General features: G+C 45.1%; 1 protein-coding gene across 2 annotated transcripts in view; it reads left to right on the forward strand.

Moving 5' to 3' along the window:
* Positions 1–382: 382 nt before the first annotated feature.
* The window catches only part of kank1a (KN motif and ankyrin repeat domains 1a), a 46,396-nt gene continuing 27,730 nt past the window's right edge, over positions 383–19,048 (forward strand). Inside the window, exons 1-2 of one of the 2 annotated variants that reach the window (XM_036526502.1) lie at positions 383–442; positions 6,513–6,619. The gene's annotated coding sequence lies outside the window, so the exon portion shown is untranslated. Of the gene's footprint in view, positions 443–6,512; positions 6,620–17,681; positions 17,707–19,048 lie in introns of those variants that run through there. The other variant, XM_036526504.1, reaches the window with a different exon arrangement.

Genomic DNA, 19,048 nt, shown 5'->3' on the forward strand with positions numbered 1-19,048 from the left:
TAAATTGGAGACCTCCATAATGGCTGTTGACTTCTGAGGCATGCAGTACATCTTGCTTTTCTCAGCAACACAGTGGCAAATTTTGAAAACATTGTCAGTTTCTTGGCGGCCCAAATGTCATCCTGCTTACGCAGGCCTCCATAAGCAGGGATGTGGGGGCTGCATTATAAACGGAGCCCTCGGGCGGGTGAATGGAGCGCGGCATGCTGGGGGATTCCATGGTCACTGTGGAATGCGCATGGCTGCCCACTTCCGAGGGCCAGTAGGAGACCTGGCTCGGTGGCCACCGGTCACGTGTCAGCGGGAAGCTCCCAGCCCGCCCCCCTGCGTGGTCAGGTTACCGCTCTGTCTTGTCACTGCTCTCTCACCCCCTCCGGAGCAGGGCTGAGTCAGTGATGCACTGAAAGGCAGGAGGAAGCAGCCCACGGGAGAGAGCGGTTTGGTGAGTTTTACTGCTCTTGCCTTTTGCTCCTCGGTTGCTTTGAAGTTCTTTGATAGTTTTTTTTTTTCTCCCCTGAGGTTTCTGGGTAGTCAATAGAATCTTGTAGGGGAGAAGTACATGGACACAGGAGAGACATTACTTTGTAGCCGTCTTATGTAGTTACGTACTGCATGCATTTGTTTTGTTCAGATACTTGCCTTTCATTTCAGTGGCCAGGTTATGAACATTCAGTGTGTATCCCACTTCACTGTGTATTGTACTGGAATAAGTATCTACTTGTTTTGAAAATTGACCAGTTTAGTAGCTTAGCAAGTTTTTGTCAGCAGTCACTGACAACCCCCACTGGAAAGAAGTTTCCAGTTTTTCAAACATTTGTTAATGCAGACAAAAAATATCTTCTGATAAAATTTCTGCTAAATTTAATATGAAATACTGAAAGCAGTACTGGGTGGATGTCAGCCATGCTAAGATCCGTGACACGTGAACCAAAGACAAAGCTGGAAACATGTTGGGGATAACTCAACATTTTTAACCTGCATCAGACACTTCAAGATTCCCCCAAAAACCATTAGTATGATTACAGCTCTTTGAAGGGAACCCAGCTAATTTCTTTTTTTCCCCCCAGGGGCGCAAACTGTGAACCAGTAGGGGGGAACGTGCCGTTTCTCACACGCTGCGTCGTGGGCCTGGTGCGCCTTTTCCCACTGATAAGAAAGGGGCCTATAAAATGTGCCCGGGTTGGCAAAAAAGATGGAACTCGAGCCGTCCAAGAAAGCGTCTGTTTCAACCCTGCCAAGCTCCTCTGCTTCCTCAGACAGAGAGGGCTTGTCCCACAGCTGTCAGCCGATTTGCATTCTAGCCACTGTAGGACTGTCCTCGTGTAAGGAAAGAAGTGCGCATGTGATCCGCCCCATAAAGCGCTAGGATCCACAGTGGTCCTTGGCCCAACTTTGAAAATGCACTGTTATGTCTGTACTTTCTTGGTGTGATAATTTGAGTATTTGGTCAGTTCTCCACAACTTTGAGTCCTCCGTTGGTTCATCTCCATGTCCGTGCACGCATTCCAGAAAATTCCACTGTCAGCGTGCTTCCCCCAGTTAGACGGAAGTGTCTCTCTGCCTTACATTATTTTGTGTGTAGAACAACCTCATTATGCGGGATGAGATGCTGTTATTTTCCACTAAGTCGTTTACCCAGGGCAACAAATTGGTTCCTCTCATGGGTGGATTTCTGTTTACACTTAAGATTGGCTTGGAGTGAGACAGCTGATCTCATCGTCACAAGTGAAAGCTTGTCCCCATACGTAGAGCTCGTCGGAAAGCCCTGAAGTGAGAAACGCTTTAATCTGTTCCGCCTCTTTTGGCACGTGGCTTCATCTGCTTCATTTGGTTCAGCATTCGGGATCACACCCAAATTACAGAGACAGGATCATATTTTAATTACTGTGCAATAAATTAAAGTGGAAGTGCCGTTGTACAGCATTTAGGCAACGTGAAACCTTAAAGTGGGAGCGGTTGCAGTTTTGTAGGACAGGACCTGGTTATTACCTTGGCTGGGCCAAGAGTGTTGGCCATGACACAGCCTTTTGTTTTGCTGTTCTGTGCCTGTCCTCTTTTAGCCTGAGGAGAGGATTGCTGTCTGTGTCCCACCTGGAGACTATAAAACGAGTCTGAAGTTCCCCAGTATTTTTAGTTTTTATCCAGTACTACTTCTGTTCATCGTTGGGACCCTTTGCCACTTGACTATTTCACAGACACAGTAACTGTGCAGTCACTCAGTTACACATGACATAATTTTTTATGCCTGTTTAAATCTCCTCACAGTTTAAAAGCATCCCAGCAGGCACAGTGCCTCTATAGTACAGGGCAGTATTGCGTATGCGTTTTTTAGGCCGTGCTCAGGCCGTCCTGATAATGGCCGTCTCGGGTTTCTGTTTTCACAAATAGCAGGGAGGCTCACCTTGGTAACGGATTTCCATGTCGATGCGCCGGCTGACGTTCTCCTCGCATCACAGGATCCCCTCTCTGGGTAAACAGCCGGGCTCACGTGGGAGAGCGTGGCATGTTGGCCTATTTACAGCCCCTTTACATGTGTCTGACTCCCGAAGCAAACCCACAAAACCTGTTTGTACACCACAGTGTTTCCTGAAGATCATTTGGATTATGTATGAAGTCAGTTTGTGGAGGATCTGCGATTGCCCTCAGGTATCGGAAGATCTCTATCGCAGATTTCTATTAATTGAATAGTTAGGAGTCCAGCCTGATATCCATGCAGACAGTTGGTCCAGCACAGTTGCAGACTCAATATAGTGATAATCTGTGAAAGCAGCTCAATCGTTGTTTTCAACAGCACGATTGATCCACTGTGTGTTCAGACTGTCACTGTGTGTAGTCAGGGAGTTTTACTCTGTACTCTTAAGCAAGTTCTTCATTCAACGGTGCTGGCTAGGAGAAAGCAGATGGGCGTTAAGATTATGTGGCTTCAGTATTAATGCTCTCAGGCATTTTCTGATTGAGCTGAAGGCCGTAGTAGTAGAAGTAGAGGGCCATTGCTCACTACTGATCAAGTAGCCTATAATTTCCAGAGAAGAGATACACAATCGTAGGATCAGTGCATGTCCTTCATGGGAGTGCCACTCTTCCACTAAGTTTTCTGTACTTCAGCATCGCCTCCCCATCTTTTGTTGCATATAACCAGTGACTTTTGCAAGGAAAAGTTAACCACTATCCTTTCAGATTGGTCTGGTTTTCACAAGACCATTGCCACTAGGCCATTGATGTCACAGGCTTATTGGGTTATATAATGCCTGTCTGTACTATTGTCATAGGTTTTTGCCCATGTTTTTCTCATAATTTTCATGTACCTGTTAATAATCAGAGGACAGAGCCATAAAATGAGTTTCTTGTAGGTAAGCTGCTGGCTGGCCGTTTTGTGCCCATCTTCCAGTTGACGTCCCATGAATGGGGTGCCTTGTTTTGCACACGTGCCCTGCGTGGTGGATATTAACTGCTAATCTCTGACTGTCTTGTGAAGACAAGCTGGCATTTGAGAAAAGGACAGACGGTACCCGGGGAGCACCTGTAGCTCTGTGTGTGCCCAGCTCTGCAGCCACTGCAGGGTCATGTCAAGGTATACAGCCAGGGCATCTTAACCTCAGAATATGAGAACATATAAAATTTAATGGTGGTGAAAGGCCATTCGGCCCAAATATGCTCATCATTCTGCCTGTAGTCTGCAGTGTATCTGTATCTGTAAGACTGGTCTTTAACACTCTAAGGGTCTCTGCTTCCACTGTGAATCCTGGTAATCTTTTTCCATGGATTAATAACACTCTTTATTAATAGCTTTTAAAAGTGTCATAATAATCTCCACCCCCTTACTGTTGGGTTTGATACCAAACAACAGTGAATTGTATGTGTGTTATTGTTGCATCAGGTTGGTGTGAAATGCATATCAGAATGAAATATGACAAATTCCCACCCTTGTGTTTAGCGTTTTCTGATAAAAGAGGTGCGCCTGTGGAAGAACTTCACAAGTTTGCTGATTGTTTCCGCACCATAACAAATGGGTCCCCATTCACAGTGATGAATTCCCACTCTGTCCCCACTTAAAGGCCCCTCAGGCATTTGCCCCCGATGCTGTCTCCGCGTTGTTAATTTGCTTGTTTTACCATGGGATGTCAGATGGTCTCTGCCCCGCCAAAGCCCCCAGGGCTCTCTGTATTAAGACCATAGCAAATAGAACCTCACCAAATACAGCTGTGTTCTGAAAGCACTGCCTGGTGTGATGGCTTAATTACAAATTCCTGTGCCTTGAGTTTGGCTGGGATGGTAGCTTTCTGATACAGATTAGGCTACTGCCTTAGTCTAAAGAAGATGTGTAGTCAAAAATTAAATTAGCTTGTCGATCACTTAGAAACCAAAACTCATTTAAATAGACATCTTATGAGTTTATCAGTGTGTAGTTGGTACAGGGCAGTGATTTCTGGAGTCACTGCCCTGAGTAAGTTCCAATAAGTGTTACACAGTTGAACCTGCACTTGAAAAAAAAATCAGAAGAATACCCTTATTTTAGCATGTTCTGATAAGTTGCCAGTGAAATGATATATCAGTTGGGTCTCTGATTTTGAATGCAGAGTGAAACCACAACGTGACCACAGGATTCACTGGCTTTGTGGTGCTGAAAAACACCCAAGCCTCTCAGCAGAACAGGTTCCTGTGGTCATGACTGTGATGCCAGGCTGAAAGAACAGAGAATGCCACCCGACTCATACCAAGCCTCAGTATTTAATGGTTGCCAGCATGCCTAACTAAAGCAGACTCTGCCATTCACTTCCCAAACATTGGCAGTAGAGAAGCCGTGGAATTACAACCAGTATGAAGTGATCATTCTTCATTCTGTGGTCTAATGTGTGAGTTATATCCAGGCAATAGTACGAATAAGTATGTAGGACAGCTGTCCTTGGAAACAGGAAATTTAAACTACTGTGGTCGATTGGATGTTGGTGTTCTGCTGGTGCTAGCTCATTACTCAAGGGTGAAAGTGTCTGTACTCCTCTGTGTACTGTGGGGTTGGATGGGCGGCTCTGTGTTGCGGACAATGCGTTACCTAATTCGATCAGTGCCCAATGATTCGTAAAGCCTACATGCAGTTCCAGACATTCCGATGCAGAAAGGTCATTTGCTAAGCTTTTATTAAATGTTGTCTTTCCGGGGGGGGAGGTCTCTAATGGAGGAAAGCACTTACATACGTACGGCTGAACGTCAGAGACATGCTGTGCAGTGACACAAGAAAAGAAATGTGACTGATCATTGTGAAAACTAGATGATGGGCTTTAAGCTTCATAGGAAAAAAAAAAAGTTTGACGTGAGTAAATCATGGTTGATTTATGAAATGAACCTGATTTGTTGCTTTCTTTACAAGAAAAAAGCAATTACACGTATGAGAATGTATTGTTTTTATCTTATATTGCTCAGAGACGCTTTTGTGTTTAACAGTGAGTTAATATTTACTGTGATGACGAGAATGGAGGACATTTCTGATTCTCATTTTGTCCCAGTACAGCTTTGACCAAGGGTCACAGTATAGGCCACAACTATGTGGTCCCTAGAGTGCATGTGTTAGAGCAAGATGGTACGATACCTGCTTAGGCAGCGGCTCCACTCTCCTTAGTTCTGAACAATAGGTTATATTATGAGGCTGACAGAGTACTAATATTATTACAGCCATGACCTATTGACCTCACATTTTTTTTCCACCGGAATCCAGTATAATGTGGTAATCGACACCATAGTCTTTGGTTGAAGAGTCAAGTATACGTATTTGGTATACAGTGGTGGTGGAGTTTACATGTGTGTAATAATTCAGGTTATGTGGTCTCAAGTTGTTGACCCTAAAGATTGTTGACCCTAAAATTCTCCAAAGCTTAAAAAATACAATACAAACCTTCCAAGTTACTGTACCATGACAACCACCTGTGAAGAGGTCCTTAAGGGAAATTCCCGTGACAGTGCACCGTGGATCTGAAGACTATGCCCTTGCTGTGCTTCCTGATGATTGGTTTAATCATGCGTGGTACCTGTGAAAATAGCGAGTGGACGTCCACGCTGATCTGAACTTCTTTGCTCTGCCCTCAGTGTATTTCATTCTCAAAAATGTACACAATCATCAAATTGCTGTTGAAAACATGGAAGAACCCAAGTTCATGCTAACGATTTATAGCCTGAGTGATTTTGGTTGAAGGTACAGATGCTGATGCTGAATATTTCCAGTCATGAATTGGATGAGGAATTGGATAAAAATGGATTGACGATGATGATAATAATTATTTCATGGCCAATATTCCAAACCTAGGGAATGGCATATTGATGTCTCCCTGTGAATGGATTTGTAAGTGAAGAACTGATGCATAATTCTTGAATTGAATGAAATGTATTTATAAGCTTTTTGATCAAACTCATCCACTTGGTGAGCCACAGGGATGGTGTCTGTGTCCCTCTGCACAGATGACTCATGGACTGCAAGGTGACATTGTCAGCCAGTGTTTTGACAGCGAGTGTTTTGTCCTCAGGTTCGAACGCTGATCCCATGAAGCAGGCCCTGTCCTGGTTTCCTTGCCAATCTGGAGATCCTAGTAAGATCTGAGCCCAGAAAGCACCGCTCCCATCTTCCTGCCAGGTGAGACTCTCTCTTTCTTATTCTGTCTCTCGCTCACACACACACACACACACACACTCACACACACACACACAGACAGAGAGTCTCACATCGACAGACTCTCACTTTCTCACACACATCAACACGCCGCCGTTGTGGCCGGTTTGTCGTCGACACTCCATGGACTGGGCACCTCTCCTTTGAAACCTGACTTGTGGAAGTGCAGGGCTGACATGGAAGTGGCAGAGACTGACAGTGCCTTTTGTCTGCAGCTTAAGAATTTTAGCTCATTGTGTTTGACCTCCCCCCGTGCCGGGCCGCGGTCACAGGTCAGCTCACTAAGCGAGGGTGGATTCTTTACTTAAGCAGTAAACACTCAAAAACGTGAGGCTATTTCTGAAGCAGGCAGGGAGTTCTCATTTTCATTCCTCAGTGCTGACACTGAAGGACGGATTTTGTGTATTTTTCTTTCAATTTTATTTCTTGCAGTGGGAGTGCAGCTGCATCCGTATTTTCATCTAACACCTATAAAAATTGTTTACTTTTTTGGAAGGGGAAAAAAAAATCTGTTCTTTTATAATCACAGCAAAGATAACGATAAAGATAAGATACATAATAAATGTAAATGTAAATAACCTTGTTTTAATAGTTATTTGGTTGTATGTCTACTGAAAATGATTATATGCATCACCCATATGTTGTTTTCTAATTTCTGATAAAATGAAACAAAAATGTCATGGGCTTAAGGGTTAACTGAGTAGCAGATGTGTTGTGTGGTGGGGCTTCTATTTGCATATCATATTCTCATCTGTGCACCCTGGTGCCCCAGTGCCCTCACCTGGCCCCTGTGGGGCTTTTTGACCAGATGGAGTCTGTTTCCAGCATAACCTGTGTGGAACTGGCTCGCCTCCAGCTTGCAGTCCCATTACAAGCAAATGGATATGGCTTTTTGACTGTTGCTTTAAGACAGGCCTTAAAAATTGAAAGAACCTATTTTCCGTACTCACGGGTGTTTTGAGCTATAATGCAGTGATATTACAGGTAATTTGTCATGGCCAATTAGTTGTAAAAGAGATCATTCATTCACCCTCCTCTTTTTGCTTGAAAGGTACGGATATGATACTTTGAGTGCCCATTTTCCGTTTTAATAACTTCCTTTCACCGCTCAAGTTTACATACTCAGACAGAGATCCTTTGTGACCTCTCTTGTTTTTGTGAATGGGAGTCCGGATGCCCCTGACATATTATCAATGGCAAGACTATCTTACCCTGGCCTCACAACGCGACATGACCCAAATCCAGAGCCATATTGTCTTCACAAATGCCTTCCATTCTTGTTCGTAATTGCTGGACCTATAGGCAACACAATACGCTTTCAATTAACTTGTAAAACCATTTTTGAGGCTGGAATGAAATAAAAACTTGGCACCAGATTTGGTAAGTCATACCATAATCCCCGCTGACACTGGGTGTGTTTTTTTCGGTAGTTGGCGGATCACAGTTTCGATGTGGGCTGTCGGAAAACATTTTCAGGACAGTGTGTTAAATGTGTGTTTACATGGGGCGTACCGGCCTACCACGCTCCCGCACCTGCTGCGTCGTGGCTGTTGCTTTGTTTTGTCACCAGAACACCGAGCCCAGCCCTTTCCTTTATTTTACTACCGGAAGCAATGGAAATTGCATGTGTTTTCGGTTGGTGCGTGTCGCTGGAATTCGTCCTGGTGGAGAACGACGTGACCAAGTGCGCTTTAGAAGCTGTCAGTGAGGACAACAGGCCCCTCTGCCGGGGGAGGAAATGGGACGACACACAAAGGCCAAGCGGAAAGCGGGGGTGTGTGGTGATGAACCCCCTCCTCCTCCAAACACACACACACACACATACACACACACACACACAGAGGCTTAGGGCTTCCCTGTCCTCAGTGTCCGTCCCAGATGGATCCTATACAGCCATCCCATTCTGGGAGAACTGGAACAAATCATTTTACTGAGATCCAAATGGGATTAGGCCTTTCTCTCATGGCAGGGGAAATCTTTTTCTTTTTGGGGGGGATTTTTTGGGGGTTGTGGTTCTACCATGTAGGCTACTTTGCCTTTCTGCTATTTAAGTTTTAGGTGTAAATTTTAGGTTTAAATATGCAGTCAGAAATCCATGGACAGAGACACTTAGGATTCAATATGTTGTTAGAACCTTGAACAGAGGGGTTGTATATTTTTTCTGGAATGTTATGTGGCAGTTGTTTTTCGAAAAAAAAAAAAAAAAACACAATGCGGCATCACACCATACATTTGGGATGGTCATTTGTAAGCATGAAGTGCTTTGACAGAAGTGACCAGGGTTGTTAAATCGTGACTGAAGTTTGTTTTGTGTCGCTGACATCTGAAAACATTTGAAGTCTGAGATATTCTTGGAAAACACTGCTGTTTTGGCAGTATTATTCACAAGCATCTACAGCACAGCATCTGTGTGGAATGCATGTGGAGGGGGAAATACAGCCCGACCAATACTTTTCTCTATGGAGGTAGCCAGATTTTTTAATCAAAGAAAGCATATTAAATATTAAATAATGCAGTTAATTGAAGTTTGATGTATCTTTTTTATCAGTGTACTGGCTATTCTGATAAGGCTGCTTCATGTTATCCTCTCTGATATCATGACTAATGGTAAAAAAGCCCCTCAATCATCTATTACAATGTTGTCACGCTACACAGAGACATGTTCTAATTTCCCCTCCCGTCTTGAAGACAATAGCCCAGCTGAAGGCGCCAGGCAACGAGTGAGATTGCGATATGACAAAGGGAAATGGTATTGGTTGAAACTGGGCAGGACATCTGGTGCGGAGAGCCGTCAACAGATGGGGGTGAATAAATAGTGGTTTATGGCTGGAATATGAAATCAGAGAAGGACAATGGGCCAGCCTTGCGGGGGAGGGGGGGGGGGGTGTTGAACGATACCGGTGAAGCACAGAAAGGGTCTGCACAACCCAGAAATGAACCTTAATCAGGGTTACCCATTCTGTTTTCCTTATTCTGTATAATCTTATTCTGTATAATCGTGTTGTATAATCATGTAATCACTCTCCACAAACACAACTAAGTTTTAGACAGTAACATTTGGAAAAGGTTTCTGAGTGTTTTTGTGGTGCAGCTGAAGGAACTGTGTTTGGAAATGCCCAACTCATGTTGCTGGCTCCCACGCTCCTGGCTCCACGCTGTGGCGTGAAAAAATAGCGGCCTGGTTGTTTTCACGTGTGCTCACGTTGACGCTTCAGGCCCTATTGTTACGTCCGTTTTGAGTGTGGGAACGGCTGTGGGTACATTTTAAAAGGTACGAAACATTGGCGAAATGATTGATCTCAGTGGCCCAGGACGTGGCGATTTAGCCATGGCAACCAAGCCGAGACCTCCCCAATGGACATTCAGACTAATCACGTCCCATGTCATCGGCAGCGCAGAGAGTGAACATCACCGTTACGCAACACCATCGCAGCCTCCCAGGCCCCGTAACATTGCGTATTGTTATGTGACGGTGACCTCTGACCTCCGATGTGCGACGTGTCAGCTCGGAGCCCCCTCTCCGGCGTGGCCTCCCTGTGTCTGTTTGGGGTAATTGTGGAGCCTGGGGCAGCCGCTGTGTGCCAGGCCCAGGAGTTTGCCCATTCCTCACATTTCCCCGGTGTAATTGGAAAAGAATGGGCCTGACTCATTAACACTGCTACCCGTTCACGGGCTCCGGCAACTTGGCAGACAAATGGCTCTTTGGATGGCGGTTTTTAATGAAGACTGACAAGGTGTGTTGAGCGCAGAAATTCCTCGGATTGTTGGCGACCTGACGTAGTATATGTATAGGCCTGTTCATGGGGGCAGGGGGTCAGAATGGAGGCCTTGTTTGTTTTGTTGTTGTTTTTTTTAGTGTAATTGAATACCTCAGTTTTTATTCAGTGTGCTTAAATAAATTACTCATGCAAGCTGAATAGATCAGTGTTCTGAGATATGGTCTATCCTACATTTGGCAGAGAACACTCTGGTCCTGCCTCTTTTACCAGTAGTAGTGTAGCAGTCATCATGGTGGCTTCTGAATGGTGTATATTGTGCGTCAGAATGGACAATTATCCCCAATCCCTGCTACTTATCACAGCGATTCACAGCAGAGATGAGTCTGTGGAGACGCATATCTTCATGTTTGATCTTCATGTCTCTCCTTCCGGGTTTGATCTGCACCAGTAACAAACAAGAGGGTTAGATGGATACATCCCTACATGTAATCCTTTTGTTCTGCATTGTGCCTAAGGTATATGTTTTGGCTTGGTTCATTTAACGCCAAGGACTATGGGAAATGATGTAATTAACCTCCACCCTCAATTTTTTTTAAAGATGGTTTCATGGTCTTAAGGTGAAGGTGTTGTGCACTGCAAAGGGTGAGAAAACAAGACTGTAATTTCTTAGACACTTTGGAACATAATTGAAAGGAAAGTTGTCTGTTGAAAGCAATTTGAGATTAATTTACATCTGATGGCCATTTGTGCTATCGGCCAGAAACGAAGGCCAGGTTTTATGAAAGAAAATCAAGGCCAGATTTTCTGTTTCACACTTGTGGAATGTGACTGAAATGGACATTAGCAACTGAAAACAACCTGCTGTGTGTTTGAGAGTTTGAAATCTTCTTTTTGTTTTTAACTTACTGTTAGACTTCTTCATAAAAGCTTGCGCATGGACCCCTGTTTCCATTCTTCCCGGTGTTATTTGCGTGCTGTGTTATCTTGCGGCGGGGGGGTGGCCTGGTTTTGGTAGCGCGCTCGCTGTCCACGTCAGGAATGCGTCCCCCGGCGGCAGGCCGAGGGCAGCTAACGCCGGGGGCCCCTCCGTCTGCCCGGCTGCACTCAAGTGCAAAGCAAATAAGCGGCTCCAGCCGGTGCTTGGTGAAGTGCGGGCGGACGGGGAAAGCCGATAACAAAGACACGCGGAGAGCGTGGGGTGCGCGCAGATACAGCCCTCGCTGGTCTCTCTGAGCCGAGCCGGCAGAGTGCTCTGACACACAGATTCCACCCTTCTGGCTGCGTTCACACTAACCCAAGGTAAGAGAGGGAGAGGGTGTAACCGGGCCACTCCCCAGTCATTTTCTTCATTTGTTCATGGAAAGTTGAGTGACATAGGACTTTACAAACTCGTTCAGAAGATTGGCTTTCACCATTCACCTTGGTAGCTGCATATGTTGTTGTGTACGCGGCGCGTGTGTGATTTGTTGGGCTGTAGAACTGAAGACTGTGGCATTTAATGCCTCTGTTTAGTTGATGACTTAAAATACACACACAGTTGGCAGTTGTAATGGATTTAAGATTTAAGCAGAAGTTTTAGTTTAGCGTACACCAACAGCTGTATGTAAGGGTGTATAGGACAACTCAGTGGGCTTATCACTCCCTTTATTCATTCTGTAAAAGTAACTTCACCTCTAGAGGGCAGTGTTGTCAGACAGAAGAGTTTATAGAAGCGTCTTCTAGAAACTCTGTTCTGTATGTTTCAGAAGAACCATACAGAATTGAAAAGGGCACTATACACTGATTGTCATATTTTTCTTGAACATATATAATGTTCAACTGTTTATTTTGTGCATTAAATTAAAAGGACTCAGGAATGCTTTGTTCACACTCATCTAACAGAAGTATGTCTAGGATCATATTGTTTTAAAGTCTTTAAAGTCATTGAATCATTGAAAGTGGGGAAATTTCCTTGAAAGGATTTCTTGAATGGTGGCTTTTGGACTCAAACTGGTTTAGTAGCGACCTCACAGAATAACTTGCAGTGGTGAATAGTTTCACAGCAGTGCTTGGCACAGCATTGTGCTGCTGAAAAGTACAGCTATTTCTTTAACACCACTTCTTAACACCACCAGAACATTCTGGCATGCCCTAAAAGGAGGTAATACTTCCAAATCCAGTGTAAAGAATGCTGAAGTTGGCCCTCGACCAGGTTTCGCCATTATTTATGTGTTCATGTTTCGGTGGGGGCATTTCACAAAATCACTCTGTCCCTGGAACCACAGCCATTCTTCAGAACAAGAACTCTGAACAAGTAATTTAAACAACGTGTTCTTCAAAGCCCTTTTTTTGGTCGTCTGCTAAGCTGCTATTTGTTTCAGGAGTGGGTAAATCCAGCAGTGTAAAAATAGCCCTCATCGCTGCGCACTTCCTGGGAGTAATTGAGGGTTTGCATTCCTGCAGCTGGGAACCGCGGCCCTGCACAGCACGCGTGGAGTGGGTCCTCTCTGAGGCCCAGGCCCCGACGGGCCACTCGCCGCTTCGGCCGCTTTCGCGCAGATAAAGCGCATTCCTGAAATAGAGAGGCGCGGGAGGCAGATGAGCATTCCAAATGGGAGGGGGAGGCCGAGGGGATGGCGGGAGGCACTTCTTTAATGGGAGAGCCTTGCCAGCCCTGTGAAGGAATGCAGGTGTAGCGTTCAGGCGCACGTTAGAGTGGTTTCGGAATGCTTTACCTGCGTTTGATGCAGCTCCCTCCTCTGGAAAGGATGTTTGTGAGTGCTTAAAACATTACTGACTGACGGTGTAGCGTATTAGGTCAAGTACCATGCCTACAGTGAACATTAATGCAACAAGTATATCCATATAGGCACATCTCTTTCTCCCCGCATTTCTTCAGTTCTGTAAGGAGCTGTGGATTTTCTTTTTGACACCAAAGGGACTGTAATTCAAATTTACTGCAGTGAAACACCCACTAGTAATAGTATAGAGATACAGAGATAGAGAGTAAAGAGATACATCAATAATGTTGCTTCATTTAGATCAGAAACACAGCAGAGAACCATTTACTAAACCATGTGATTCCGTGCTGGTCCTAAGTGAGCTCCAAAGTCGATCTTTTGATTTATATTTTTTCTGATTGAACTTGTAAGCCTTACTTCATAAATCTTGTTTTGATATAGTGTGTTCTAGATACATCTTTGGTGATTTAAGGGCGGGTGCCAAAATGCATAATAAGGTCGTGTTTTTATCCCACGGTGAAACAACTTGAGAGATTGGGCCATAAAGCCCTGAGATTTATTAGGAGATAAGGGACGGCTGATCTGACCACGTTTCACCGCTCTCCTGTGTGGCCCGCTGAAACGGTGGAGCTGGCGGCAGTGAGCTGGGGTCAGAGGTCACGTGAGAGATTGGTTGCTGTCATATTCGTTTCAGTGTTCTCCTTCCTGTCCCACTGAAGCGGTTCCTCGGACAGAGGGCTCACGCTCTGAGCTCCATTCTCTGCTCTCACTTGTTCAGTTCGACCCACAAGAATAATTGAGAAGATATAATAAACTCCATGTGGCTGGGCTGGGTTTGAAAAATATTGGGCAATGAGCAATGGGTGTCTTCATCTCCTTGGCTTCTCCTCTCTCGCCCTGTTCCACCCTTAGTGTGTTATTTAGACCGCTTGAATAAACATTATTTTAGGAAAAAAACTGTTTATAATAACAGAAAATCATCTTCAGAGGATTACGAATGCTGAAAAGTTTTTTGTCTGAGACACATTTTCTGTTTTTTAGCAGGAGGCTTTAAAGGCCTGAGGTCTGAGTATTTGCAGATTTCAAACAGTGCTCTGTTGTGAATTGTTTGTTGATTTTTATCCTCTCAGATGCCTTCTTCATTCAAGTTCAATGCTGAAAGATCCACAATGACGTCCACAGTGTTGTAATACAGCAGAAATGGGGAGGGGAAAAAATGTGTTTTTGGCAAGGCCTTAAAATGCTCTCTTAAATTTTGCCAAGTGCACATTAAAAGTCAGTGCTCAAACATTGCCCTTTTACCAAAGTTAGGAAGTTGCCCTAACTCTCCCAATAAAAAGGGAGCCAGAAGCCGAAGCAAATTTTCAGCTCTTACGAGGGACAGTAAATAGAAAACTACTGTTCACCCACCGTTCCCCTAGGAAGAGCAAAGGTATGTGTGCTGTTCATACAATTGTGTTCTGCATTGGTGTAAAACTGACTGTTCTGAGACCTGTCTTCCAGTCAGCTGCCTGGGACACTCAGTGCTAAAGACTCCATTGGGGCTGTCAGATTGCTAACAGCAGGCCTGACTGAGTGGACCCCAGGGTCCCCTTCAAATCCCCTGGCCTCTGAGCCTGAGCTAGCAGCTATTTAAAAAGTAAACATGGCGTGGTCTTTCGTGGGGACAGAATCAGTTTCCACGATCGACAGGATTCCAAATTATCCGAGCCGCAGCACATGAAAATGGCGTAATTTTCTGTGCGGAAGGTGAACGATCCTTTATATTTAGATGGGCCTAAACTGTGCTCGTTGTAGTTAGGGCCTACTGAGGGTGTTATAGGGAAAGGCTGAACTGCTCCCGCATGCCTTGGTCATGTTTTAGAGGGTTTAAAGGTCAGAGCTGCTTCTGTGGCATTTAATTTGGACATCCTAACAAGGAAAGTTGGGTCAATCCCAGGAGGCACACCACAGGACCCTAAGATACCCAAAGGTATCTGGTCTCAAAGGTATCTCATGTGTCATATCATGTACCACAATCTGGGTTCTTGTTTGATGCTTGGTGATCATACCCCAATCTGGGCAATACTGTGAATTCCAATATCTCAATTCAGCACAGAACTAAAGAGTTTAACTGAATAGAAGAATGAAAACCAGATGGTCAGTTTAGCAACAGTGAGCAAAGTGAACCGTGAAATTGATTGTATGCATAATATGTTATCATGCTAAAAATTCCTGTGCATTAGGTGTAGTCTTCTTCAAATTCTGAATCTCATCAGCCAGAAGCTATCTACGATTAAGACAAGAGTGAGTTCTGATGTGAGGCTTCGCTTTGTCAAATATCCAGACAGAATTTTTTATGATTCCTTTAATTAGACGTGGTTGCCCAGAAGTGTGGGGAAAAAAGAAACCCTCCCTTCGTTCTGTTATTTTACAGATAATTATGCAGCTTTGAAGCTGGATTTGAAGTGAGTTCACAGCGGGATCGCTGTGGAGATAAAAGAGAAAGTAGCTTTACCGCAGAGTGCTCCGACGGGAGTCCAGGTGGGGCTTCCACGGGCCACCAAACAGAAGTTAATGCAACCCTACATGTGCGTCCCGGTTCCTTAACAAACCGCAGAAGCACGGCATCGCTCAGCATTGCTCGGCAGCCATCACACCTCCACCCTCGGATTCCTCAGCCAATCAGAGCGCTCCGACTTACTCTGCACACAGAAAAACAACAATTAGGAGGGGATCCCTGCTGATGGAGAGTGTAAGGAGTATCTTTATTTGGGAGGTTTTTCTGCCATTAAAACAAGCAGGAGATTTTAGGCAAAGTGCCCAGTCTGTAAAATAATCCGTTCTGCAGTATCAGGGTGGACTTTGGTGGGCACCGACTTCACAGAGGCTTTATCATCCCCATTGTGTTTTAATGTCACAATTAGGATGGCACAGCAATTGACCCGAGAACAGCTTCGGACTGTCCTAAGAACGCACTTAGTTGCCCTTCTGTCTTGTCGGTACTGTTCTGTGGGTTTGAGTACTGATGGGAAAATTCAGTAATGCGTTACACCCTTTCTCAGCCTTAGTCACTGATTTTCAACAAAAGACACGCATACACCCAACATCACAACAATGAAGGACACACCAAACATACAAGGAGTGGATGGTATGCTTGTTGTTTAATGTGTGTAATGTTGTGTAATGAGACAAGTTCATATTTGGTAATAATGACAGACAGAGTGTGCATTCTTCTGTGGTGTGTGGTGTTTAGGTTTGGTACTTGAAGTATGGATCTGCACTTCAGGACACCTCTATGTCAACAAGTGGTTGTCTCCCAGCCTGTCACTCACTTGGTCTCAACCAGCAAAAGGTGTTTGTGGGGAGCGATGTGCCAGTACCTGCAGGTTGCCCCAGGCGATTGAGCGCAATCAGGTGACTGATTCAACGTCTCACTGCCTCTACCCAACTGTACATTTGGAATGCTTTTATATTCTGTGTTCCTGTACGGACTTTGTTTTTTTTAGGGAGCTAAGGTAATGACATCTCGGATCAGCGTAATTGTAGGCCTCAGCATTGCAGATTGCCCCTCTCACGGTACATCTGAAAGGAATGTTTACAAAATGCAGCGAGGAGCAGGAAGAGCATGTTATTCCCTGTCAGTTTCATTAGGGTGAAATCGTCAGCCTAATTATACGCAGCAGGACGTTGGCCTTTTATTTCTTGGTTCTTACCTCTGCCCCCGGCAGGACAGAGCCCGTGGCTGTGGCTTGGCCCAGCTTGTCACAGCGCTGATCCGGTCCGCGTGCGCAGTGAGCATCGGCTCGCTGAGTGGCGGGAGATGGAGCCGTGCGAGCCGTCCCACGCTGGCCCGAGGGGTGTTCCTGGTCGCACGAGGCTGCTGTTTGACATGCACAGTACGGCTCGCCGCTCTGCCGCTGGTTCATGAAAAGACATGCTCAGTGATCCAGAGCAGCTGAGGACAGGCGGCGCAGCACCGAACAGCACACTACAAATATGCACATTTAGGAATACACCCTGAAGTGCGGACAGCACCCATGCAAGCCCAGCTGGGGGGAATCTGCTGGCAGGGCAGGAGCCTGAGGTGGTGGGGGGGGTGGGCGATATTTGGGGTTGAGGTTGGGCGGGGGGATTTTACTGGGTGAGGCCAACGTTCTGCTTGCTGCAGGGTCTGTCAGCATTCCTCCGCATCACTCTTCCCAGTCACGGGAGGGCAGCGGGTGAAGGAGCTCTCGCCATCTCCCACAATCCCCGACGGCCTCCTGTTAATCTTCAACCCCTCTGAAGGAGTGCCCGTTGTTCACTCAGGGCGGTCCTGCCAGGAGATTGCTTTTAAAATTTCCCGTGCTTCACTTTGAAGGCAAGGTCTTACGCGTGAGAGTGAGCTGAGTCAGACCTGCTCGGATTGGGCGCTTTGGTCGGGGAGCAGGCCGCGCAGCTCTGCCAGCCAATGCAGGGGACGGCTTTCCTGTTTTGGGACAGGAATCGCTTGGCTGTCATTTGGGGAAGTTGGCTAATCATAGCTTGTAACCCATCCCTGTCAGTGAGGAGGCTTTAAGGCTGGGTGTCTGCACTGCCTTCACTTGTTTTACCTGTGAGGTGTTGGGGGGATTTAGCATGAAATTTACAGGTAAGCACTGCATGTTTCCGGCATAGGATTACTTACTGAACTGAATCTCCTGCAGAGAACACAGACAGGATATTGGAATAACAGCCGTTTGCTTAAGTAAAAAGACTCAGCTTGTTCTATTAAGGGTGGCACGTAGTTTTAAAATGTAATAGTGTAACTGTGAGGGGAAACAAAAACATACATATTGTCTGTCAAGTATTGTATAGTTAAGTACCAAGGTTGCAATTTCACATGTGCAGACTGTGAATAAGGTCGTATAGACACGCCAGTTTGAAAGGCATCTTTAGTTAACGCCCCTAATATGATTTTTCTCGCTTAAATGGTGTCCAATTTGGAAGTCGAAAGGGCGCTGCTTAGAATATGACCTCATGCGGCTGACAGCTCATTCTATCTTTGATTTGTCAGAATTAGTATAGTAATATGATGCACCTTGTCATACATTTAGAAAGGATTTTATGAGTCATCCAGTTTGAGTTAGAAATAAGGTGACTAAAGCCACGCGCTTATTTTAAATATAGAAAGACATTCCAGTTACCGGTCAAAATCACTGTATTTATTTTTGAAATGTTCAGCGGGCTCAACCACTTACCACTGGCTCATAATCTCGAGTTACACGTCCTACAGGAACCCTCTGTGCCTGAATTGATATTTGCATGAATTTTATTTTGAATCGCTGGGAAGGGCGACTCGTATTACAGGTTTGAATATTTGCTCTTCTTTCAGGTTGTTCACGCAACGTAGTTTTAACGTGAAAGTCACACTGCTTATCACATCCTCTCTGTATTTTTTTTTCCAGCAGAGCTTGTACATTCTCCTCTCTTGCAGCGCCACATCAGTCTCTTTGAAGTTGCGAACTGATATCCAGGATAATTACAAACTGTTGGCACTTTTGTTTTGCCTTTTGGTCAAACAAGTTAGATTACATTATTACCGGAGTGCGTACAATGTGGAGGTGTTTGCAGTCTGCACGTTATACTGACAGAACACAGTCGCCCCAGTCTACAACGAAGTGCGTACGGTGGCTTCCTTTGATCTCTCGAAAAGGCTGACAAAGTGACACGGTGTATGTCATAAGTATACACCACTTAGGCACCTGTCAGGGCGGTTTGAAGGCATTAGGTAGCTCCCGCTTTTTTTTTTAAATGTCGTATTACTTGTCAAAAGAATATTGTCCAAGTTCGAATGGCAGATTAGAGAGCAGAAGTGTGTTGCGATTTTAGCAGTCACATTTGTTTGACGCGGAGCCCTGAACAAAGCAGGTATCATGGAATGCCAATGTTGGATGTGTGGAACAAGAGAGCTCCTAGCAGAAGCCTTACACTTAAATATAGTTACGTATAAA

This window comes from Megalops cyprinoides, chromosome 4 (genome assembly GCF_013368585.1).
Source record: "Megalops cyprinoides isolate fMegCyp1 chromosome 4, fMegCyp1.pri, whole genome shotgun sequence".
Taxonomy (NCBI): domain Eukaryota; kingdom Metazoa; phylum Chordata; class Actinopteri; order Elopiformes; family Megalopidae; genus Megalops; species Megalops cyprinoides.